The following is a 24669-nucleotide window of genomic DNA, read 5'->3' as shown; positions in this document are numbered from 1 at the left end:
TGTCTCTGTCGTAAGCAGCGTTGCTACTTTGAAAGTACTCGTTGGGAAATGTCCTCCAGTCGAAGCAAACTTTGGTCTCGTTTAGCTTTCAGCTTGACGCATTGAATCACGCGTCTCAAACTCACAGACACGATCACACGTGGCAAGGCTCCCGTCAGCACGCGGACCGCACTTGCGTATATCACGACGACTATCGCGCTCTATCTTTCTTTTTCTTTTATATTCGTGAACAGACTCATCGTGCTTCAAAGTGTCACATTGTTTTCGGTTTGGTCCACTAGATTGGGATCAGGTTGGAGTCAGTGGGTTACTTTCCTGACGTCTTTGATTCCCTGCTGCGCGCCTAGGCCTTTATTTACATGAAGTATGGGCTCAATCTAGAATGCCAAAAAGCGTGTGACACTGCCTAGCTTTCCAGTTGCAAGCTCTCCATTGTGGCAGTCAGAGCAGGAGAGCAAGCGCTTTTTATCATGCGAGAACATCTTTGGCCAAAGACAACGGCGGAACTATCCCCCATGCGCGCTTGACGTCGTGGTTGCCCGCCGTAGTGTCGAAAGGACACTGCTTTAAAAGCTCGGATTTCAAACACTCCGGGACAACGAGTTCCCTACAACTTTCCGGAAAGCCTTTCGCCCTCCTGTGCAAAACACTATCGAATAACCGAAAGCTCCATGACGTCCTTATAACTTTTTCTGAAATTTGTATTTACATACAAATCGAGGTCAGACCGTGGTCGGCGGCCTGCTTGACTGGCATGGTTTCCTATGATGAGGTGGCACCGATGGCTGCTGTCTCCTTGCTCAGCCTGAAAAGACTGGGATCTTCTCCTTAATTTGCTTTGTGCAGCATCCAAAGGACACGCGGACCGCTGGGAAAAACAGGCCTCTTCATTAATCGACTAGGCAGAACAATCAGGCAAGCCGACGTGATCCAATAGGCGCCAGAGTTTAAGCGCCCAGACATGGTCTCGAAAAGACGCAGTGAACAAATCAATCAAAACTAAATCAATCCGAACTAACACGACTGAAGTACAGAATCGAGCGTTAACCGATCGCCACACGTACACACGCTCGTCCCCACCAGATTCCTGATCCCTCAAATTTGCTGTGCGGACATAATAATTCCCTCGACGTCGCGCACTCATAGGGACTGTCAGTTAGGACTGCTTCGGCAGGCCGAGAGCACATTCCCGAGGTGACATCGCGGTCAGTCGCCAGCGCCGCTCGTATTTTCAGCCCGGTTCCTTCGCTTCGATAGAAAGCCAATAGCCACAAAAAGAAAAAAAAAGCACACCCCGGGTACTTTCTTCGGGGTAAACCATTACTGTTGCAGAATGACAAGGAAGAAATGACGTCGATGGTTCGACGAAGGCGATTTGACAACTAGGCATGACCATAATAAATGAAGTTACTGAAGCCATGACGATGGTAAAAGGCTGCGTGACGATGACTGTGTGACGACGATGGCTAATAACGACGACATGACCAAACTGGGATGTCAAAGTTAGAATTACCGTGATGAAACGATCACCACTGTTTAACAACGGCGCACTGACAACGATGACATGAGAGAAATGTGAACACGCCTACGCTGATGACGGCGCGACAAGAAACTGTATGAAACCTGTATGACGACGTCGACGCCACCATGATGAAGTGACCACGATCTGATAACGGACGCGGGATAGCGACTGCCTTACAACAGATGCCTGAGTTACTATCTGAAGATGACCACGTGGCAATGGCGGCCTAATCGCGATTGATTCACGACAGTGTGACTACAATAGAATGACAAAGAAAGATCGACGTCAGTGGAATTGTGGAGGCGTTATGACGAGTACGGCATGATGACAATGGGAGGACTTTACTGAAGCGATTACGAAGGCAAAGCGATCGCGTGACGACGATGACGTGACGATGACGTCATGACGCCTGCATGATGAGTGTTAGATGACTAAACTGCAATGACGACAATGGAACGATCTTTACGGCATCACGGCGGCGCTGTGACAGCGAATGCACGCCGACTGTATGATGACGATGGCGTGAAAACGACGGCATGACAGGGGCCGGCTGACAAAGCAGGACTGACCGCAATGTAACGACCTCGACGACATCACAACCGCGAGCAGATACTTAGAAGTGGTGACGGCGGTGGCATGACGAGAGTCAGATCGCGAATGTGGAATGATGACGATAGACCGATAAAGAGAGAGATAGATAGATATATAGATAGGCTCAAAACGACTGAAGTAGGCAAAGAAAGCTAATCGCAATAGTAAATATAATAAGGTGCGCCTATCGTTGTCATTTTCAATTGGTTTTTTCTCTCTTTCCCCCTCATTTACCATCGACACCACCAGTAAATGGCATGAAGGCATCAAATTATCCTCAGCTTTGAAATTTGGTCTTCACTCGGGCATGAAATGCACTTCAATGTTAAACGCGATAACTCGGCGTAGAAGGTGTGACGACGACGGTATGAGAAGAGTAAGGCCACTAAGCTTGAAATAAGACGATGGACCGAACACGATGGCGTTGACCACCAGCATTTACCTAGCGGTTCAAGCAGGTAGGCAACATAGGGCACTGGGTCGACGAAAGAAGATAGATAGATAGATAGATAGATAGATAGATAGATAGATAGATAGATAGATAGATAGATAGATAGATAGATAGATAGATAGATAGATAGATAGATAGATAGATAGATAGATAGATAGATAGATAGATAGATACACTAAACGACTAAAGTACGCTAACAAACCTCATCGCGTTAATAAATATGATAACATGCGGTAAATGGCGTGCTTTTCACGTGGCATCACTAACTTTCCAGTTTGCTGACCATCAAGACGGGCAGTAACTGGCATGAATGTAAGAAATAATCCGCAGCTTTGAAATTTATTCATCACACGGGCGCGAACTCTACATCAATGTGCAACGTGCTAACAATCGAACGTTTAATACATTGGATAAGTTGGTACGACGAAAGAACGCTGCGGTTTTTGTACAGTTGGTTTCCATTCGTCTCGAGAACCGCTAAGGAGCGCTGCGAGAACCGCAGTCGAGCTGCCAGAGAATTTGCCAAAAACAAGATTTTATTCACTGAACTCTGTGTGTAGCAGTTACTAGAGAAATGATACGAATAATTTCGCTCGGGAAGCAGTTCAAATCAGTCAAATATTAGCTTGTTTCAAGCCTTCTGTAAGTGTGCACCAGGTGCCCTTCAGCCAACTGCAGAATATTCAATGGTGCAGGGCAGACGGGCATAGAAAACGCACGCTAGGCAGCCGCGAATTACAAAGAAAATCTTGATGAAATAAAAAAAAATCCTTTTAAACACAGCCAAGAAATACATTGGACATTGTCTTCGAAAACACGTTCATGAATAGGGCTTAAACAAAAATTAAACAAAAGTGCACACAGCCCGCAAACGCGATAGATGGCGTGAATGTTTTTCGACGTCTGAGACACACAGATGGGCACATTGTTGCTAACTAAAAGTAAAATGTTTAAATACAAAGGAAGTCAGAGAGCTGAAGAACGACCAATAAGCGGCGGCGTTGTGGCGTTGACCAAAGCGCTGGCAGTTGCAACCAGGTGGTCGAAGTTTGCGGAGATGACGGCTCGTTCCTGTCTTGAGAAACGCCACACAGAGGTGAGAGCAACCACGAGGAGTCGGTAGGTGGTCTCGACAAAACGTTCGCAGAAGTATGGCCAGTAAAGTATGACGCCTTGGTCGTACCGGTACTTCAGCAGCTGCAAATCCACTGCCGGTGCCACGAGCTGCACGCAAGACCACGCAATCAGGGACAGCAGCTGGGTGTCCGTAAACGAGGCCATCACGGCGGCCATGGTCTGGAAGAAGTTTTTGTCGGCTATGAGAACCTGGTCGTTGGATTCCATCTCAGGCTGAAGCTCCAACTGCTTTAATGCCCGTAGCCACTGCTTCGAGTCCAGATGCGGAGTGTAGAGTCTAATCTTGGCAATTGGCACCAGTAGTTGTTGGACTCCAAGGGGACGCATGGCGAATAGGAGTCTTCTAAAGACGTCCCCTTCCAACACCATGGTTGTCTCTATGAGCGTCTGGTTTATCGTCGCATCCTTGTCATACCTTCCCTTGAGGATGTAGAAGAACGCAGCCCAGTACTTGGCGTATCCGCCGGTATTTTTGATCGTGAGATGATGCTGGTACACTAGCGGTACAAGTGGAGCTGGATCCAAATTCAAACGCCAATTCTGTGCGGGTCTCAAGCGCAGTAGTCTCAATTGAAAGAAAAGTGAAACCTGCCACTTGAACGCGAGCGTTATCAGTACATCGAGGTCGCTGGTGTCACTTGACTCTGGCTCTTCCGGCCACGACAGTCTACACTCCTTTAGGAACTTCCAGAAGATATCCACGTCCGAGCCGTACTGTTTACTGTCGCCCATGCATGTGGCGTACATGACTAGCGGCTTGTGGCCAACCCGAATTGTTTTGGCGCCTTCTCTAAGAATATTTCCGAACAGTGGGAACCAAGATTTCCGTACGTCATCCATGGCTGAGTTAGAGTGCTCAAGGTACCCCTTTGGTGGGGACCAAGCGGAACAGACCTAAGCCCCGAAGTTCTGGCAGGGATCGAGGCTGCTATTTAGCTTATCGGAAAGGCGCCAGGCGTGATCGAGGCAATCGTTGGTCTTGCAGTACGGCTTTGTGGGAGCAGTTTCCTGCTCTCGTCTGAACAGGATGACGACGGCGGCTGTCACGGTTGTCACTATGAAAATTAAGATGGCCATGAGGAGGATTTGCCGCTTTGTCATAGGTATCCCTGCTACTCTGACCACTATCCGTGAACCGCGCTGCCCCTGTAAAATGAAGCACGAAAGAAATATTTCACTCAATCCTGATACCAAAATTACGCGCCGAGAAAAAGTGAGGGCGCGTGCTTGTTACCAGAAAGAAGGCACATGCGCTTTTCAATTTATTTTTTGCTTTCTTTACGTGAATATTCCTACACCTGCCGTTCGGGCATGAACGTAATCCGAGAAACATTCATAATGACGCAGGCCATTTGGTGTTCTTACCTTTCATTATCTAGATTTGCGTGCTTTTGCTGCGGAACAATAGCATGTGTTATATTGTAAAATACGCTGGCGAGGTTACCCAGGAAAACCGGGCTGATGCGTTGAAACTACTTGGTATTTTTAGCTCACTATTCGGCTCCCCTGTGACAGAATTGTGTGCGCTATGGTGAAGAGGATAGAGCTTGTCGTGCAAGGAATCTATAGGCAGGAATTTCAGTGCGTGCATGCGGCCGCGATATTTTGCCAGCGATTTCTCGAACGAGCCAGCGAACGGTAGCCATAGCGCTCAGACTCTGCTTGTTGTATGCTTACAGCCAGTGTTTGCTCGACTCAGCTGTCGCGTCAGCAAACCAGCAGTACCTGTACTGTTCGCGGTGAGATAATGGAGAATGGGGTCGAGATTGAGGTACAGTAGCGCCAACGCTGTGCTTTCAGCCGTAATGGTTTGGCACTACGTGCTTGATTATGCACTCCCAACTTCGAGCACTTCCAGGTAGTGCGTCGCACGCGGGGTGGTGCTCTTCCCACAAGCATCCTCGATCGGAGGTATTTTTGAGGCACCGGATTGAGAAAAAAAAAAAACGACATTTTGTTACTGCGAGCCCCGCTGCCCTCCACCTTAAATTAAAGGTGCAGTCGGTATAGTAGTCCTCGCAATTATGACACCGGCCGCTGAAATTCCACAGTGTGGAGCGAAATCCGAATAAAATTAGGCTCTCTAGCGATTTCCATGCTCGAAAACTTTTTCGGCCGTCCTTCGCTACATACGTGCCTAAAAGAAAAAACATCGATGGATCCCGTGCCCTGTGGTAATCGATATAAGCAAAGCTTTGTATGCGGTTTATTTATTTATTCATTTATTTATTTATTTATTTATTTATCTATTCATTCATTTATTTATTTCATTACCCTCGGGGCCCGAGGGCATTACACGGCATTGCCTTGATTGACGATAATTAGTGGTGACGTTGGCGGCGAGTGCCTAAGTTCTTCAGTGTTTAGACCAATATCGGAGTGGGGAGTTGATGTGGCACGTCACCCTGCTTGCGCCGCTGCTGTTTGTCTGAGTATTCCACGGAATACACAGGGAGACGTATTTGCTTGATACGTTTTTGCGCGTCATTGTATATAATGCCTGAGAGGACTGATCATTATCACTGCTTCACATGGCACATCGCATCGTGGCAGAATTGTTAAATGGTATTCTACAGCTGCGCGTAATTCAAAAAATATAATTGAAAGTGTGCATTGTATACATAGGTTCGGCGTCACCACCACGTTTCGCTGCGCAGCGAAGGCGCTCCTGATAAGCGCGACCATTCTTTCGGGCCTGGGTGTCCTCGACACTGAGTGCATGCTTTGCAGCCATTTTGCTGGCGCGTGTTAACCTGCTCCTTCTGCATTCCTGACGAGCATGCTGTCGGGACGCTTAAGACGCCAGCTCCGAGGGCTGTCTTCAGGTTATGGACGATTGTAAAGTTTACACTATCAGAGCACAGCACGCGACCTCCACTGCTCAGCGCCCGCATTTCTGTCGCACAGGAAAGCAGGCACAGCACGTGCCATACGCACAAACTGTTGAACGCTGCCGCAGCGGTGACATTCGGGATTCGCAGAGGCTAGTGCCATCTGGTAGCATTGCAAGAAACCCAGCGGCACACACGGCAAGACCATCACAGCAACGCCCGGAAAATCGCGAGAACAGGGAAAGAAATCTTCGCTTTACAAAGAAAAAAAAATCAACGTGACGGCAAGACAAGGCCTCGGCTGATGTAGGGAGCTGTAGCAATACCGACATACATCGTTGATTCTTAACGTCTGCGTCGCCTCCGCCGCGGGTCGTCCCGGCATTGCCCTATCGTCGGGCTTCTTCCTTTCTACACGCGGACTCGATAGTGGGGAAAGTAGCCCTTAACAGCTTCGCCGTAAAAGTTAATGAATTCGCGTCCCCAAATGTTGCAGAAAACGTCGTCTGTTGGCTTCTTTTTCGCCATTTTGCTTCCCACATCTTATAAGTTGTCGGAAAGCGTAACCCCCTAGTCTAGCTGGTGGCGGTAAGTACCTTTACAAAGGCTGTCACCACCATAAAACAGAGCTTGCATGTAGGTTCCGTTGGCATGCGCGGAGGCTAGTGCCATCTGGTAGCGTTGCATGAAACCCAGTGGTACGCGCGGCAAGACGATCACAGCAGCAGCGCCCGAAAATTCGTGAGATGGGGCAGAAAAAAGTTGAAAAATACAGCCCAGGAATCGCAACTCAGTGACTCCCATGATATGTCGCACATTGCAACGACTATATCTGACACCTTTTCGATTGCCAGAGGTCGCACACTGACAGCTCACCCTGTACCGTACGGCGTGGACGCGGAAAAGAAACAGCTCGCTCACGTGTTCCGAGTCCCAGATCGAAGACTTGCTTCCTCGTCGCCTGGCCCGCTGCTCTGCAATGCGTTCTCTGGTCAACGTCTTGAGACCTCTAATCAAGGACGAGAAGGAAGGCTCGCGCTGGGACCCCGAGTCTTGAGGCGACGACTTTCCCAAGTGTGCGCTTCGCGAGGCCGCGTCGATGGGCACCGCCAGAGTGACGGTAGAGCCGGAGCGTGTCCTCGCCTTAACCGTACCAGGCGGTAGCTTTGAACTGCGGACTTCGGCCGTCAGGGTTGCATCGGCTGCTTCCTTGTTCGATGTGGAAGATGTCACATGGGCTGTGATCGACCGAGCGCCTGCAGCAGACTCTAGTACCGGTGTCGGCTGCGAGGTGTGGCGTTGTCCTGGAGGAGGCTGGACTTCGCCTTCGGCGACTGCTCGAGCTTGTTTTGGTCGCCCGTCGGTGGCTCCTGGTTCTACCGAAAAAGGTGATTCAGTCGTAGAAGCAATGCCCCGTTTGCGCATGCCATGTTCGGTGCTACCGGTCTGTTGTTCCTGAGGTGTGGTGGCGTTGGGTGTAGTGGGCTGGACGACGTCATAAAACGACAGACTTCGCTTATATTTAGGAGGTTCGTTCACAGGAATTTCGGCGTCTGATCCGGTGGCGGCGGTCGCGCCTCTTGCTTGAGCTGAATCGAACTGGGCGTCCGCGGTAGCCCTTTGACTGGGAACGCTCGGACGCTGGCGCGTCCCTTCAAGCTCGATAGAGGAATGGGAGCTCCGAGAAAATTCGCGGCCTCTAGAGCTTGCGGAGCTGTTTCGGGGGCGACGCCGCCTCGTTCTCTTATCGGCTTGATGCTGAGAGCTCGGAAGCATCGCTCCATTGCTTGCTGTGGTCGCAAATCGCAGGGCCCAGGATGTGCAATCGGAAATGCCGTTACCCGTCTTCTTCTTCTGCTATTGCTCGTAACAAGCCCGTGACATTCAGACAGGACCAATGGGGCTGATTCTCGCAGGTCACGCTAGCGCCACCTGGATTTTAATGGCAATTCCAGTGATACCAGAAAAATGACCACTTACTAATACTAGATGATGTTTTCAATGTTATTCACTTATAATATAAATTTATAAACCACATGCGACATCTCAATAACTTATAGTTGGGCAAGTGAATTGTGTGTAGAAAGCGGAATGAGAGAGAGAGAGTAAAACTTTATTAATATAAATAAAACAAGGCACGATGGTTGGAGCCCCTATTCCAGGGCCCCACTGGCACGAGCGGCTCGCTGGGCTTGGTCCCGAAGAGCGAACTGGCTCTCCCGACCCTCGTCCGCAAGCCATGCCTCCCACTGCATATTCCTCATTAATGGATGTTCGTGTAATATGGGACTGTCTATGTGCGGAGGCCTCCTGGGACACTCCCATGTGATGTGTTTTAGTGTGGGTGTGTCTGTGCACCACGGGCACTCGTCAGTGAACCTCGTGGGGTGTATTCTGTGTAGGTGGTGCAGGTTGGGGTATGTATTCGTCTGAATACGACGCCAGTCCCTCTCCTGTTGGCTGTTTAAATCGGAGTGAGGATGTCCAAAACGTCTCCGCTCCTGCCTTTGCTGTAGGAGGATGTCACGAGAATTCGGTGGAAGGTCATCGCTAGGCCATGCCGTTGCTCGGACGTTCAAACCTCGAGCAGTACGGTCTGCCCTAGCGTTTCCTGCCAGTCGCTCGTGTGCCGGACACCAGACGATAGTGTGGTGCCCCTCCAGTTGAGTGCCTAAAATTTTGATTACTAATTTGGGTGCCGTTCCTTGCAAAAACAGGCGGCAAGCCGCTTGTGAGTCGGATAATATGACAGCCGAATTGGTTTGGCGCTCGGCGTCCTGAATGGCCAAGGCGATGGCTGCAGCCTCTGCCACGCATGCCGAGGTGGTTTTGAAGGATGCCGTCGTTATGTTGTTGTTGCATGTAGAAACTATGGTGAAAGTGTCTGAGCTGGCTCGACTGGCATCCGTATAATACACCCCCGGTCCCATGCCGAAACGTTTGTGAAGGGTCTTTGCCCTTGCTCTGCGTCGTCCGGGATGGTACTTGGGGTGCATGTTTTTGGGAATTGGGGCCACCGTGATGTGCGATCGAACATTGCGGTCTATCTGTGCCGTTTCCTCTCCGCAATACTGGGGTCTCAGGGGAAAGCCTAACCTCGCCAATACTTCCCTGCCCTGAGTTGAAGAACAAAGTCGTTCTTTCTGGGCATATAACGTCGCGACTGCGTTCTCGTCAAAAGTATTGTGCAGGCCCAGTCCCTCGAATCTCTCTGTGCTAGCGCATTCGGGAAGACCAAGGGCGGCTTTGAAGGCTTTTCTTATTATTGCGTTCGCCTGTTTATTCTCTTGGTTTGTCAAGGCCTGATATGGAAGGGCGTATGTGAGTCGGCTAATTACAAATGCGTGAACCAGGCTGATGGTCTCTCCCTCAGTTAGGCTGTCTCTGCTTTTTGCCACTCTCCGTATCATTCTGGCCACGTTTCCTGTGACCGCCTTTAGTTTTTGTAGGGTGTGAGATGTTCCAGCATTCTGCTGTATCCACATCCCCAATATTCGGAGTGTCTCCACTTCACGAATTGGCGCCCAGTCGAGAGTCAGAGTGAGCGGCACCCAGTCCTTCTTTCTTGCGTATTTCGCACGCACCCGAATGAATTCCGATTTTTCGGGTGCGCATACCATGTCCGCCGCCCTCGCGTATTCCACGACTGCGTCTATGGCCTTTTGAAGGGTTTCTTGCTTGTCCCCGTAGGACCCCTGGTGAGCCCAGAACGTAATATCATCGGCATATATCGCACAACCGAGATTCGGGTGTTTATCTAGCTCCAGGGCTAGCTTTCTCATCCCTACATTGAAAAGCAGTGGAGAGAGTATAGCTCCCTGAGGGGTACCTCTGTCGGGACAGTTGAAGGTGTCGGACCTCGTGGAGCCTAATCCGATTGTGGCCGTGCGGTGGCTGAGGAACGAGCGCACGTAATTATAAATTCGCGTTCCGCAGTTCACCGCTTCCAGTCCCTCCAGAATAGCGTGGTGGGAGATGCTGTCGAAGGCCTTTTTGATGTCCAATGCCAATACAAATTTATCTTCCGACCCTCTGTTGGGGTGCAGGACCTCGTGTTTTAGTAGTAGAAAAACGTCCTGCGCTGACACGTGGGGTCGGAAACCGAACATGTTGGAGGGGAACATGTTGTTTAGCTCTATGTGGTTCGAGAGCCGGACCTGCACAACCTTTTCAAAGAGTTTCCCCGCGCACGACGTTAGGGAGATGGGTCGAAGGTTGTTGATGTTACGAGGCTTACCTGGTTTTGGAATAAGAATAATTTTTGCTTCCTTCCATTCTTTTGGAAGGACGCCGTCCTCTGTCCAGACCGTGTCGTTAAAGAATTTGGTCAAGCTCTTTAGCGTGTCATCACTTAGATTGCGAATCATTGCGTTCGTGACCTGATCTACCCCTGGGGTCGTGTTTTTCTTGAAGGAGTGTGCCGCTGCGTAAACCTCTTCAAAGGTTATGGGGGCGTCCAGTTCCGGTTGGTCCTGACCTTCGTAAACGGGTTTGGTGGATTGCCCGGTCGGTACAGTTCCTACGTATATCTCTTTAATTTTGTCTATCATGTCAGCTTCCCGACCTTCAAACTCGTTTTCAAGTAGCTTGAGTGTGCGATTCGCGACTGTTTTTGTTCCTCCCGGGTCAATCATACTTCGAAGAATGCGCCATGTTTTCTTTGTAGTCAACGTGCCCCGAAGCGAGTCACTGAACTGACGCCAATTGCTGTCGCTTAACTTTTGTGCGTATTCGTTAGCTTCCTGCGCTAGCTGAGCTATCCGTGTCCGGAGTTTGCGATTAAGCTTCTGCCTTTTCCACCTTTTTGTGAGGCCTCTCCGGGCTTCCCAGAGATGCAAGAGGTGACGATCCACGGCTGGAGCCTCCGTTGTCGTTTCAATTGTTTTTGTGACCCTAGAGTGAATAACTCGGATCCGCTCGGCCCATTCTCCTACGTCTGTTATGCTGCCGATTGTTTCCTGTTTTTCCCGAAATTTGGTCCAGTCGGATAGCCTTGCCTTGCCAATAGCTCTTCGAATCCTGGCTGCATTAACCGATATGCTTAAGATATAGTTATCGCTTCCTAGGTTTTCACCTAGGTTCGTCCATCGCGTCTCACTTTCGTTGTTGGTGAACGTGAGGTCGGGGGAAGTGTCGTGGGACACGCTGTTCCCGATTCGCGTTGGGAGATCTGGTTGAGTTAGCTGGAAAAGTGCGTAGCGCTCTACAACGTCTGCTAACAATATGCCCTTGGGATTGTCTCTATTGTAGCCCCAATTTTAGTGTTGTGCGTTAATGTCGCCTAACAATATTAATTTGTCCCTACCTTGAGTGAGTCGCACCGCGGTGGCCACCACGTTTTCAAAATCCGCCTGTTTTTCTCTGGGAGAACTGTAAACGTTGACAATAATTGTTTTAGGTTTGCCCCTTTTCTGCGGCCAAATCGTGATTATCTGGTGCTGAATAGGTTCCCGAAAAGAATAATTTACGCTAATCGTGACATCCTTCTTGGCAAAGGTGGCTACTTGAGGGTAGTCAGGGTGAGCATAAAGCTCGTACCCTTTGAGTTTTGGATTTTGTTTCCCTATTTCCTGAATACAGATAACGTCGGGAGGGATTGGCGCCGATTCTATGTAGTGCGTGAAATTAGCCAATTTAGTCCGTAGCGTGCAGCAATTCCATTGCCAGATTTCAATGTGTCCGGTCTTTGTGTTGTTTGCCATATTATCCATGGATATTACTGTCGCTATCAGTGTGCTCTATAGCTTTCGGTGTCCTGGTAGGAGCTCCCGGACTTTGACTGACCCTCTTTCGGGGGACAGCCGCGGCTTTTGTTTGCACATCCTCTACCATTCGTTTGAGTTTGTGTAGCTCTGCAAACATTAGTTGCATGTTTTGTGCTAACTGTTCCAGCGTTAACGAATGAGTGCTGGAGGCGGTACTTTGTTGCAGTGATGTCTGCGGTGGTGATTTGGAAGTGTGGTCTGCAATTGGTGTCGGTTGCTGTGATGTGCTGTTGTTTGCCATGCGCTTAAAAGCTTCAAACTCGGCTCGTAGCTCGGCTAAACTGTTTCGGAGTATTTTGTTTTCTTCTACTATTTTCTTGTACTCTGGGTTTTGTGTGATTGGTGTAGGTGTATTCTTAGGATTGGCAGTGGGAGATGCGACTTGCGCCCAGCTCACCTGATTATTTTGTGGGGTGCTGCATGCCAGTAGCATCCCTGGTGACTTGCTTCTTGGGGCCTCTTTCTTTTTCGGCTGATCTTGCTGCTGAGGCACCTTGGGTCGGGATGCCGAACGTCTCCTCTGGCCCGGCTGCCCGGAACAAGATCGGCTCCTCGACGGCGAGCGGGTTCTGGAGCGGCTGCGACGATCCATGGCCGGAAGGAACTCCAGCTCGGAGTCCTCGTCTTCGGTGGCGAACCACCGTAGCTGGGTCTTCGTTGGTTTCTTTGGCCGTGGTCTTGATATCTGCCTGACTGGCTTTAGTCTTTTGGGACATCGGCGGTCACCCGTTGGATGATCACTCCCACAAATGGCGCATTTGGGGGTGCACGTGTGTCCATCGGCAGGCTCCCGCACCCCGCACGAGCGGCACACCTGCGCGTCGGGCTGTAGACATACGTCGGTGCGGTGTCCCACGGTGCCACAGGTACGGCAGAATTGTACCGCATTTCGGTAGGGTGTGCAGAGTTTCTCTCCCCCGAAGTAATAAACACACCTTGGCACTCGGCTGCCGTAGAAGGTGAGCAAGGCGCTTTGTGAGTCGCCCATCATTCTTGCGTCGATCAACTCCAGTCCCTGCGTTCGAATACGTAGGTTCGATCGCAGCACGTCAGAAGGGGTGTGTGCTTCTATCCCGTGGATTACTCCCCGCGTCGTGTCTTCTCCTGCCGTAACGTACGCATTGACCGGGTGTTGTCGTCCGTTGATGTTCAAGGATTTGATGGCTTGCATGACCTTGGCCGTATCCCGATTCGGGGTGGATATCACTGCAATGTTCGAGCCTGACTAGATTCTTAGAATAAAATAGTTGTCAGTGGTTCTGTCCTCGCACGCCTCCATGACGGCTCTTGCCAGTGCCTGACTGGTAACATTCTTGAGTGGTAGCCCTTGGTGTGGTCTGATGACCACCTTCAGGTCACTCTTCGGTAGCGGCGGAAGACGCTTGAGTCGTGGGTGCCCGCGATGCGCCATCGGTTTAGACGAGTTGGTAGTCGGACCTGATGGCAGTGCGCTTCCTTGCGCGGAGCGGCGCTGCTGAGCGAGATTTTTCTTTTCCTTCAGGGAAAGAACGCGCTCCCATCCGGCTTCTGCGGTCGTTTCGTTGACCACGGTAGCGCTTTGCATGTTGTTGTTGATCGTGGCTGCCTCATTGCATTCGTGGTGCGGTGTTGCATCACCCACCTGAGATGCAGTGAAATCCATCTGTTCTTCAAGGCGCGACGTTGTAATAAGTCGCGGGTTCGATGTCGCAGCCGGAGTTCTTAAGGCCACCATGTTCAAATGCGCGCGCGCCCGCCGGCGCCGCTCTTTAACTGAAGGTAGCTCGCCACGTTCTGAAGGTGGAAAATTGGCCGTAAGATGCCGAAATATGGTCCGACTGACCTGCAGTTGGTCTCCACAGGCGCCGCACTACTTCTTGGAGATGGTGGTGATCGTTTCGGGCCGGTACCAAAAGGTGGTCCGCCCGAAAAACCAAACATGCCTAGCCCGATGTGAGCGCAGCCGTTTCGAACGGCGTCTTCTTCTTCTTCCAAAGCGGAATGAAGCATGCGAGGAGTACCGTACAACAGACGACTGACGCCGGCGTCGTCTGCTTCTGCTAGCGCTGTTGCGCTGCTCGCTTGCGTTGGATATATATATATATTTATATATTCTTATTTATGACTCAGAATTAGCTTGCACATGGACCCTTGAAGGTTGGCACTGCTGCATAGGCCGAGTGAAATCACGACACTGATCACACCAACTTGCTGCAAATAAAGAGCTTTATTATAACAGCATCGATGTTTGCATGATCTAAAATACACGTGAATAGTGTTTCAGAAGATATTCAGGTGCATAACATGCCTTTATGTTTTATGTGCAAAGCGTACACAACGACTACGTACAGTCTCGCCGCAGATGTCTGGTGAACACAAGCTGTCCGCCGCTGAATGAAGAAATACATCCGATCCCATAGAGCAGTCACACGCTTGTATCTTGCTAAAGTTCCTCCACATTTGTTTCTGAAGATGTCACACCACGTCGTTCACAATATCCAACGATTTGCATTTCGATTTCTGCATAAATACGTAGCTTTCACAAGGGCCAATTCCGTTGCGACTGTCCGTGTTCTGGTCCAGACTGCCTGCTCTCTCTCTCTTGCCGTTACCCGCCGTTACCCATTCGACAAGTTCTCACGATATAAAACTTTTCGGCGTTTCAGGTGAATTAAAAATATAAAAGAGAAATGTTTTGTGTACGTGCTGTCACGAATGAAATTTTACGTGATATCAATAGATCAGGTGATATCAATCAATCATGGTAACTATCTATTCTGGGATAGAGAACTGTGCGGAATATATATATATATATATATATATAAACGAGAAGAAAGGGGGTTAACCGAGGGACCCGATAATTATTAGTCATATAATGAGAAGCCAACAAACACTGACACCGAGTACAACATAGGGGAAATTGCATGTGCTTAATAAATGAAATCAAGTAATGATAAATTAATGGAAATTAAAGTGGATGAAAAAACAACTTGCCGCAGGTGGGAACCGAACCCACAACCTTCGCATGTCGCGTGCGATGCTCTACCAATTGAGCTACCGCGGCGGCGTTTCCTCATCCACTTTCTTGGGTATTTATGTGTACTAGTAGAACCCTGGGAGTGTTAGCCAGCGCCCCCACTCACAGACCTTGGCGGCGGACGTGGAACGCCTTTTTTGCCGCAGGCGTCACGAGAACGTGATCTTTTCGGGTGAAGGCAACTGGTCAATAAACCCACATATGCTACCTGAAGGCATCATTGTTGCCGGATTCGAGACCCTCGTTATGTAATAAACGAGAAGAAAGGGGGTTAACCGAGGGACCCGATAATTATTAGTCATATAATGAGAAGCCAACAAACACTGACACCGAGTACAACATAGGGGAAATTGCATGTGCTTAATAAATGAAATCAAGTAATGATAAATTAATGGAAATTAAAGTGGATGAAAAAACAACTCCACTCCCAGGGTTCTACTAGTACACATAAATACCCAAGAAAGTGGATGAGGAAACGCCGCCGCGGTAGCTCAATTGGTAGAGCATCGCACGCGACATGCGAAGGTTGTGGGTTCGGTTCCCACCTGCGGCAAGTTGTTTTTTCATCCACTTTAATTTCCATTAATTTATCATTACTTGATTTCATTTATTAAGCACATGCAATTTCCCCTATGTTGTACTCGGTGTCAGTGTTTGTTGGCTTCTCATTATATGACTAATAATTATCGGGTCCCTCGGTTAACCCCCTTTCTTCTCGTTTATTACATAACGAGGGTCTCGAATCCGGCAACAATGATGCCTTCAGGTAGCATATGTGGGTTTATTGACCAGTTGCCTTCACCCGAAAAGATCACGTTCTCGTGACGCCTGCGGCAAAAAAGGCGTTCCACGTCCGCCGCCAAGGTCTGTGAGTGGGGGCGCTGGCTAACACTCCCAGGGTTCTACTAGTACACATAAATACCCAAGAAAGTGGATGAGGAAACGCCGCCGCGGTAGCTCAATTGGTAGAGCATCGCACGCGACATGCGAAGGTTGTGGGTTCGGTTCCCACCTGCGGCAAGTTGTTTTTTCATCCACTTTAATTTCCATTAATTTATCATTACTTGATTTCATTTATTAAGCACATGCAATTTCCCCTATGTTGTACTCGGTGTCAGTGTTTGTTGGCTTCTCATAATATGACTAATAATTATCGGGTCCCTCGGTTAACCCCCTTTCTTCTCGTTTATTACATAACGAGGGTCTCGAATCCGGCAACAATGATGCCTTCAGGTAGCATATGTGGGTTTATTGACCAGTTGCCTTCACCCGAAAAGATCACGTTCTCGTGACGCCTGCGGCAAAAAAGGCGTTCCACGTCCGCCGCCAAGGTCTGTGAGTGGGGGCGCTGGCTAACACTCCCAGGGTTCTACTAGTACACATAAATACCCAAGAAAGTGGATGAGGAAACGCCGCCGCGGTAGCTCAATTGGTAGAGCATCGCACGCGACATGCGAAGGTTGTGGGTTCGGTTCCCACCTGCGGCAAGTTGTTTTTTCATCCACTTTAATTTCCATTAATTTATCATTACTTGATTTCATTTATTAAGCACATGCAATTTCCCCTATGTTGTACTCGGTGTCAGTGTTTGTTGGCTTCTCATTATATGACTATATATATATATATATATATATATATATGTCATTGATTACGAGAAAGCCTTTGATTCAGTCGACACCTCAGCAGTCATGGAGGCATTGCGGAATCAAGGTGTAGACGTGCCTTACGTAAAATACTGAAGCATATCTATAGCGGCTGCACAGCCACTGTAGTCTTCCATTAAGAACGCAACAAAATCCCAATAACGAAAGGCGTCAGGCAGGGAGAGACGAGCTCTCTAATGCTATTCACAGCGTGTTTACAGGAGGTATTCAGAGACCTATATTGGGAAGAATTTTGAATAAGAGTTAATTGAGGCTAACTTAGTAACTTGCGATTCGCTGATGATATTGCCTTGCTTAGTAACTCAAGGGACAAATTGCAGTGCATGCTCACTGACCTGGATGGGCAAAGCAGAAGGGTGGGTCTAAAAATTAATCTGAAGAAAACTAAATTAATGTTAAACAGTCTCGGAAGAGAAGAGCAGTTTACGATAGGTAAATAGGCACTGGAAGTGGTAAGGGAATACAGCAGGTTGCCATTATCCCTCAAGAGAAACGTGTATAACACCTGTGTCTTACAGGACTCACGTACGGGGCAGAAACCTGGAGGCATACGAAAAGGGTTCTACCTAAATTGAGCACTGCGCAATGAGCTATGGAAAGAAGAATGATAGAGGAACGTTAAGGGATACGAAAAGAGCAGATTGGGTGAGGGAACGAACGCGAGTTAATGACATCTTATTTGAAATCAAGAAACAGAAATGGGCACGGGCTGTACATGTAAGGAGGACATAAGATAACTCATAGTTATTAAGGGTTACGGAATGGATTCCAAGGGAAGGGAAGCGTATGAACGGGCGGCAGAACGTTAGGGTGGGCGGATGACACAAATAAGTTTGTAGGCATGACATGGCCGCATTTTTCTCATGACCGGGGTAGTTGGAGAAGTATGGGAGAGGCTTTTGCTCTGCAATGGGCGTAGCCAGGCTGATGATGATGATAACAGGTCATTCCACATTTGTCGGCGATCACAGCTGCGTTCCGCGAACTCTTTAGAAAAGAGGACGTCGCGAAGGTCTGCGAAGACCTATACCAAACTATTTTCAAAGCTTTTCTTGAGACCTTGGCAAAAGCTCCAGTTCAGGCTCACTGCGAGAAAGACTAGCCTATCACGCTATCTGTAGACGCCTGTCAAAACGGATTCGCCGCTTTGATCATTAAAAACGGTCAGCCACTAGCGCACTCATCGTGGTCTCTCTCGAAAACACAACATACTTATGCACAAATATAAAAATGCTAGCGGTCGTATATGGTTACGAGAAATTCCAGCACTACTGGTTCTGGTAGCCGGAGGTCGCAGTGGAATCTGATCACAAACCACTCGAGATAATCTGGAATAAACTACTGTGTCAGCACCCGCTTCGAATTCATTGCATGAGCCTCAAACTGCAAAGGTATCGCCTAGCAGTGAAATACAGGTCAGAAAAAGACCATTTGGTTTGAGACTTGTTATACCATTTTCCGAGTTTACCAATCCTGAGTGAATCCGCAGGAAAATTCTACAATACCATGGCGAATCTTCCGCTTTTAGGCAAGCGCCTGAATCAAGCTTTGCGAGAAACCGAACAACCGGCCATGCCTCAACTTCGCCAATAAAATTGAGGAGGCATTCCTTCCTGTGATGGCGGTCGAGCAGCGCAGCTGTTATGGTGGTATCAGTTATATCGGTACAGAGTTTTGTTAGTATGCAACTGTACATCTAATTGTGTGCATGTCATTTACGTGAAATAAAAATGAATACATAATCACTTGTTGTCTTGTCTCTTTCTCTTTAGTTGCGCTTTCTTTTATCAGCCGTGGCCTTCCCATAGCCAGCGGTGGAGCGAAATGCTACAAAAATTCTCCTTGGTCGTCATATCAGGCGCGCACTACGTCGCCCACTTCGTCATACATACACAGAGCTTCCATGGAAGGGCTTTTACGACGCCCCTATAGAGACGCGGGTGTTGTCGACACAGCTGCGACGGAGCGTCGTTTATGCGTAGGTGGCCGTTAAACAGAGCCTCGACGCAAGCGACGATGTGCGTTGACCGCGGCACAGTCGAAAAAATTGCACAAAACAAAGCACCTTTTTTCTAATTTACAAATGGCCATATTTCGTAGTTAATTAGCTGAATGAATTTTCGAAGGACTAGAGCTTTATTCTAGCAGACAAACATGGGGTTGTCCGTTTCCTTTCCTTAGAAGCCCATGTATTGACAACAGACGGAAATTCTACAATGTTTTCCGCTTCACTGCGAACTGTGTAATGTGAAAAGTTAATGAAACTCGGCCTAATGTTGGCGTCGTCTACGCGGGCACGCGTGACATAATTTGTGTCCGGAGAGTTTTCTTAAAACAAGAATTACGGCCGTTTTCTGTCACCATACTCCCTCCGTAGAGCCCATGTATTGACAACAGGCGGGAATTATGTATCGTTTACAACTTCAATGCGAACGAACTAATTTTGACAAGTAAATCAAACTTGGCGTATTGATGGAGTCGCCTTAGCGTCAAATTTCAGCACAATTATTTTTCCCAAGTACATAGATTAGATTGAAAGCTATAGAGCATTCGCAAGAGAATTGGCTTTGCAGCAAGGCCTTTACTATTCGCGCCACGATTTTCCGGAGAGTAGCCATAGACAGCTTCGCCGTAATACAAGCACAAGTTGGCCCGACAGGAAGCTGACGCCATTCGGCAGTTACGCAGCTACTTGGATTTACGGGATGAACTATGCACGGAACATCTCATTTTGTTGTAGCGCAAGCTGAACAAGGACAACAGAAAGGCACATCTGACACACACACTCTGGAGCGAGGATGCTCTACGAATTTATTGGGCTTATAACGTGTAGAACTACATCCATTAAGAAGTCGAGGACTGCCTTGGTGTTAAAAAGCGGTTCCTTACCAAGAAACATTGCTGGGTGAAGAGGTATGCAATGACGATATGCAAGAGGAAAATGTTTCTTTCTTTCAGGTTCGGCTTCGCGGCACTCCAAGAGGACGTGGAGCACGGTCAGCCTCTCACCACATCGACCACAGGTTGGCGGTTCGTTTCCAGTAAGAAGAAAATTGGGTGTACCAAATGTGTGCCCTATTCTGAGGCGGCAGAATAGGACATCTGTTTGCCGTGATTTTGATGGGAAGGGCCAAGAACCTAGCTGTGGCTTTATAACGTGCAGTTTATTGTTTATTTCTGCGTTCCACATGCGTTGCCAGTGTTGTCGCAGTTTCTTACGCAAGAAAGGCTTCAGATCTGTGACCAGGACAGCAACTGCAGAAGAAGTGTTTAGTGATGTGAGTGATGTGGCCGTGTTATCAGCCACTACATTGGCCTCCATACCTCTATGGCCAGGTACCCAGCATTTTATGATGTTCTGGTTAGATGAGTACGCTTTACACAATACCGAATACAGTTCATTGAATACGGGGTTTTTATGTTTGTACAGTGATATTAGGCTCTTCACGACGCTTAGAGAGTCTGTATAGATAGCTGCTTTTGGAAGTTTTGATCTTCTTATATGCTTCACAGCAGAGAGTAATGCGTAGGCCTCGGCCGTAAAGATGCTTGTTTCCGGATGCAGTACATCGGATTCCAAGAAGGATGGGCCGACGGCTGCATAGGATACCCCGGCATTTGTCTTCGAAGCGTCTGTGTAGTAGTCTGCGCAGGAGTGTTTGTACTGCAGTTCTAGGAAATGCATTCTGATTTCGGCCTCAGGAGCGTGCTTTGTAACTTTTATAAAGGATTTGTCACATTGTATAACCTGCCACTCCCAAGGAGGTAAGAGCTTGGTTAGGTGCATTAGGCGATGGTCGAGGAGTGGGACATGCATTTCATCGCTAAGCTCCTTCACACGCAGCGAGAAAGGCTGTCTTATGGAGGAGCGATTGCTAAAAAGTGTAGCGCATGTCATATCGGTAACGGTATGAAAACATGGATGTTCAGGATTGGAGCGTACTGTAAGGAAATATGTAAAGCTAATGTATGATCTCTGTAGGTGGAGAGACCATTCATTCGATTCGGCATATAAGCTTTCAATCGGGCTTGTTCTGAAAGCGCCCGTGGCTAAGCGGATACCAAGACGGTGAACAGGGTCTAGCATCTTTAGCGCGCTCGGGGCGGCAGAGTTATATACTACAGCACCATAATCCAATCGAGACCGAATTAGGCTCGTGTATAGGCTCATTAAACACTTCCTGTCACTACCCCATGTAGTCTGGGATAGAAGTTTCATTAAGTTCATTGTTTTTAGACATCTTTCTTTCAAATATTTAATGTGTGGAATGAAAGTGAGTCTGTAGTCAAGTATGATACCTAGGAATTTGTGATCTTTGCTGATAGGTATTCGTTGTCCACACAGTTCTAAGAAAGAAGCCGGAACCAGGCCTCTCTTTCTTGTAAAAAGAACGCAAGAGCTTTTGTTAGGATTGATCTTAAATCCATTCTTGTCTGCCCACACTGAGACTTTGTTCAGGCCATGTTGTACCTGTCTATCGCAGACTGCGAGGTTACAAAATTTGAAAGCTATTTGAATATCGTCCACGTAGACAGAGTAAAAGATGGCGGGTGGTAATGAAGCACGGAGCGTGTTCATCTTCACGATAAAGAGCGTGCAGCTGAGCACGCCTCCTTGGGGTACGCCCGTTTCTTGCGTAAAAGGGCGTGAGAGTGCATTGCCGACTTTTACCCGGAAGGTACGATTTTACAGATAGCTTTCTATTATATTATGCATATTACCGTGGATGCCCATTTCTGACAAGTCTCTTAAGATTCCGTAACGCCACGTCGTATCGTACGCCTTCTCCATATCGAGGAATATGGATAAGAAGAATTGTTTGTGTACAAATGCGTCCCGGATATTTGCTTCTACACGTACAAGGTGGTCAGTTGTGGAGCGTCCTTCTCGGAAACCGCACTGATAAGGATCAAGCATTTTGTTCTGTTCAAGGAAAAAGATGAGTCGCCGATTTATCATTTTTTTGAACACCTCACAAATGCAACTTGTGAGGGCTATCGGGCGGTAACTCGTCACTGAGGAGGGGTCTTTTCCTTGTTTCAAAACAGGGACCACAATGGCTTCCTTCCACGCAATTGGAAGGTACCCTGCATCCCAGATGGTGTTGAAAAGTGTGAGTAGTGTGACTTGCGTATCATTGTGTAAATGTTTGAGCATTTCATACATGATTCTATCAGATCCTGGTGCGGAGCTCTTGCATGCGCTCAAGGCAGCTCTCAATTCGGCAATACTAAAAGGGCAGTTGTAAGGCTGATTTTCTCGATCTTTTGTTGTTAATGGCTTACGTTCTTCTGTTTGTTTGTATTTGAGAAAGGATTGTGTATAATTTGTTTGACTTGACACGCTCTCAAAATATTCCCCAAGTGAGTCTGCCTGGTCTTGCAGTGTATCGCCCTGTGCGTTTACCAGGGGGAGTGAATGTGTTTCCCGCTCTCTAATCCTATTAACTCTGTTCCAGGCTTTGGCCTCATCCCTAAACGAGTTAATACTCGATAAAAACTTGTGCCAGCTTTCTCTTCTGGCCTGTCGGCGGGTTCGCCTGCCTTGGGATTTTACTTTTGTAAAATTGATAAGATTCTCCGCAGTGGGGGAGGCACGCAGCAACCCCCACGCCTTGTTCTGATTCTTACGGGCGGTTCTACATTCGCTGTTCCACCACGGTACACGTCGTTTGCATGATAGACCACTCACTTCGGATATGCATTTTGATGCTGCATCTATTATGAATGATGTAAGATACTCCACAGCAGCATCAATTTCTAAAGAAGATATGTCGGCCCATGAGATGTTAGTGAGAGCTCGAAATTTCTCCCAGTCGGCTGTGTCTATCTTCCACCTAGGAGCTTGCGGAGGATATTCGTTTTCTTTAGATGTTCTTATCAGTATGGGGAAGTGGTCGCTCCTGTAAGGATTGTTCGTAACTTCCCATTCGAGTTCGGGCAGTATGGACGGGGAAACTATGCTAAGATCTATTGAAGAAAAGCTTCTGTTTGCTAGGGAGTAATATGTGGGTTCCCTCTTATTCAGCAAGCACGCACTTGAAGAAAAAAGGAACTGTTCAACAAGACGACCTCGCACGTCTGTACGAGAGTCGCCCCACAGGGAGCTGTGCGCATTGAAATCACCCAGAACAACATAAGGTTCTGGCAATTGATCTATGTAGGATTGAAATTCATGTTTCCTTAATTTGTAATGTGGAGGTATGTAAAGAGAGCTGATGGTGATGAGTTTGTTTAGGAGAACAGCTCGAACCGCCACTGCATCGAGAGGCGTTTGTAGCTGTAAAAGTTGACACGCAATGCTCTTATGGATAACAATGGCGACACCGCCCGATGATGCGACAGCATCATCGCGATCTTTGCGAAAAGTTATGTACTGTCGGAGAAAGTTTGTGTGTTTGGATTTTAAGTGTGTTTCCTGTAAACACAGCACTTTTGGATTGTGTTGGTGGATGATTTCCTGCACATCATCAAGGTTTCTAAGAAAACCTCTGACGTTCCACTGTATGATTTGTGTATCCATATTTAGAGTAAGTTGGTGCTGTGTGTACGGAAACGGAAAGATGCCTTAGACTACAGAGCTCTTTCGAGGCCCTGTAATCGGGGTTTTGCTCTTTCTCAAGCGTTCGAGTGAGCCTCGCCGCTCCTTCGGCGCTTGGTGCGCCTTGAGGGTAGATGTAGTGTCCATTGCCTCGTGTGAGGCGCCGGACACGTGCTCTTGCGAGCGAGAAGTAACTAGAGAGGGTCCCGCCTTGGGGGGCAAGACCCCTGCGCCCACCAGCCCGGAGGTCGATGGGGCTCCCTGAGGGATTTGGCTGCGCCGGCTGTTGTCAGCGCAGGAAGGGGCCGGGGAGGCCGGGGCAGCCTCAGCTGCGCCAACCTTCGGGGTCGATGATCCCTCATTCAGGTTTGACGGAGCAGCGCTAGCTGCAACTGCCGCGGGGGCAGATGGCGTAGCTGCCGACTCAGTGCCTGTGGGTCGGACAGCCGCCGGAGGCCGTTGTGACGCTGCCCCCTGACGCGCCACTTCGGCAAAGCTTTTCTTTGGCAAGTATGCTACCCGCCTGCGTGCCTCCCTGAATGATATGTTTTCCTCTACTTTGATTGTGACTATGTCTTTCTCTTTTTTCCAGGACGGGCACGACCGCGAGTATGCGGCGTGCTCGCCTTCACAGTTTACACAATGGAGAGTGTTCACGCAAGCTTCCGAAGTATGTTCGTGTGCACTGCACTTCGCACAGGTTTGACGGCCTCGGCAGCTCTGCGAACTGTGGCCGAAGCGTTGGCATTTGAAACATCTAAGCGGATTTGGCACATATGGCCCAACACGGAGCTTGATGTACCCGGCCTCTACAGACTCGGGCAGAATACTTGGGCCGAAAGTCAATATAAGGTGTTTGGTCTTGATTTCTTTGCTGTCACGCCTGATCTTAATTCTTTTAACGTTGATAACGTTCTGGTCACTGAAGCCCTTCAAGAGTTCATCCTCAGTGAGCTCCAGCAAGTCATCGTCCGAGACAACACCGCGGCTTGTGTTCATGGTACGGTGCGGGGATACTGTTACCTGGGTCTCCCCAAATGACACAAGTTTCGGCAGCTTCTCATACTGCTTCTGATTTTGGAGCTCCAAAAGGAGATCGCCACTTGACATTCTCGACACCTTATATCCTGTACCGAAAACTTCGGTCAAAG

General features: G+C 48.5%; 1 protein-coding gene across 1 annotated transcript in view; it reads right to left on the bottom strand.

Annotated features, from left to right (window-relative positions):
* Window positions 1-2991: 2991 nt before the first annotated feature.
* The window catches only part of LOC135908978 (membrane metallo-endopeptidase-like 1), a 52267-nt gene continuing 30589 nt past the window's right edge, over window positions 2992-24669 (bottom strand). Inside the window, exon 4 of the transcript XR_011512033.1 lies at window positions 2992-4847. The gene's annotated coding sequence lies outside the window, so the exon portion shown is untranslated. The remainder of the gene's footprint in view (window positions 4848-24669) is intronic.

The sequence above is a fragment of the Dermacentor albipictus genome, chromosome 2 (assembly GCF_038994185.2).
Source record: "Dermacentor albipictus isolate Rhodes 1998 colony chromosome 2, USDA_Dalb.pri_finalv2, whole genome shotgun sequence".
NCBI lineage: Eukaryota > Metazoa > Arthropoda > Arachnida > Ixodida > Ixodidae > Dermacentor > Dermacentor albipictus.
Note: the sequence above shows the minus strand (reverse complement) of the source record. Positions and strands in the feature narration are given on the sequence as shown.